Source organism: Ascidiella aspersa, chromosome 1 (genome assembly GCF_963924565.1).
Source record: "Ascidiella aspersa chromosome 1, kaAscAspe10.2, whole genome shotgun sequence".
Taxonomy (NCBI): Eukaryota; Metazoa; Chordata; class Ascidiacea; order Phlebobranchia; family Ascidiidae; genus Ascidiella; species Ascidiella aspersa.
In genome coordinates this window covers 30,994,776-30,996,544 of record NC_139447.1, presented here as the reverse complement: position 1 = coordinate 30,996,544, position 1,769 = coordinate 30,994,776, and the positions used below count along the sequence as shown (strand labels likewise).

The following is a 1,769-nucleotide window of genomic DNA, read 5'->3' as shown; positions in this document are numbered from 1 at the left end:
ATGTTCGAAGATCAACAGATTGTAAAATAGAGAAATAAAAAGCAGAATTTGTATGTTGAAACATAACAATGTTTTTATGTTTTTTTAGCAATAGAAATCACTAAAATACATTTGTGAGAGTTTTCGTTTATTTCGGTGGCGGGCAAATACAATCACTTAAAAAACAATAAGTACAACAATAGGCTTATTAGTGTGCAACGAATTTAGAAATAAGACCGAAATTTGAAAAGCAACGAAGGTCGGAATAATGACACAAAGTGGCGTGGGTTACCGCTCTGCCATAATAGAATTCTGGTTCAATTCTTAAACTGTTGTGGAAGTATACCACTTGAATATAAGTGTTTATCAAGCCCATAAATTTAGCTACGGACCGGGCATGTATAAAAAAAGTCGCGCCCCTTCATGTCGTTCAGCAACTGGTTCTTCTAATGTCGCCATAGCACATAAAATAACCCTTGCCCCTTTTGGCAATGTAAGTAATATTCCAGTAGGTCCCGTACGTTTTAGACCGACACTTTCGTACAAAGCGTTTTCTTTTTATGTCTTTGATTGCTTGTTTGTTTTCCGAGGCAACGATTCACTATGAAATGCACAAATTTAAAACTGAACTAAATTCTAGGCTAAATACCCTCCAAAAAAATAAACAAAAATTCACGGGTATTGAACTCCAGATTCGAAGCATCGCTTCTTCTTGGCAACAAACAAGTTTTGCAGTTGAAGATTTACATGACGGGACAGAAGCACTCGCCCGCGACTTGCGAAACTTTGAACAAATGCAACTTTCCGAAGACCGTCAACTACTCCGCCCAATACAACAAAACCGTCTTCTTGGGCTGCAGAACCAACGTGAGCAACTTGAGACGTCTCGCATTTCTCTCGCCACTTCCACCGCTGAACGTGATTTGCTCCGTGCCTGCCTCCGTTCACTACACACCCCTGGAAACCTCACCCGGGATAACACTTCGGTTTATTCCTTCACCTTATATTAAGGCATTCGCCATTCTAAGACTTTCTCAATTTTTGCAAATTGAGTCTATGGAAGCCTCCAACACCTCCGATGCGAACTTCACCGGAATCAGCGCGACCCTCCACCGACAAGACACAAACATCTCTAGAAACTTCAAGAAGACATCACGAGTTTCGACAACACAAGTATGAATCTAACGTTCACCTTTCGCCCTTTGGTTTTCACTGAGGATAGCCAGCTATTCAACTTCTCGCATGACGATTTTTTGCCGATGCTGGTGCAGGACTCAACTCAATCGAAGGCGTTCTTGACACAGGATTAAACGACGTAAGGGGCGTCGTGGACAACACAGTGGATGACGCCACCGGAATGTTAGGCCAACCTCTTTTAATGGTTACAATCGTCGGAAGTTCGGCGCTAGGAGCATTTTTACTTCTTATCGGCGGATGCTACGCATGGAATCGTTTTCGTCACAGTAAAGACAATGGCAAACATCGACAAGGAATCGCGTTATCAACTCTCTAAAAAGAGGGAAGGCATGTTGCAGCCTCGCAACATCTTTAGCCGTTAATAATTATACTTAAGGAATTTTATATTAACACATTTAGTACCCCAATGGGTTTTAAACATTCGTGCATTTCATAGGCGCCGGTTACCACGCTATTCACCTCGCGACTGTGTGTATGACTAGCATGTGAGATCACGCGATTATTGTATATTTAAGGTGAAATTACTTGATTAATATTGTTATGGTTATAGATTGATATGGTTATTGTTATGAAATGTTATAGTTTGTTAGCTT

General features: G+C 40.9%; 1 pseudogene; it reads left to right on the top strand.

Moving 5' to 3' along the window:
• LOC146169748 (uncharacterized) lies at positions 1–1,492 on the top strand (annotated as a pseudogene).
• Positions 1,493–1,769: the final 277 nt, after the last annotated feature.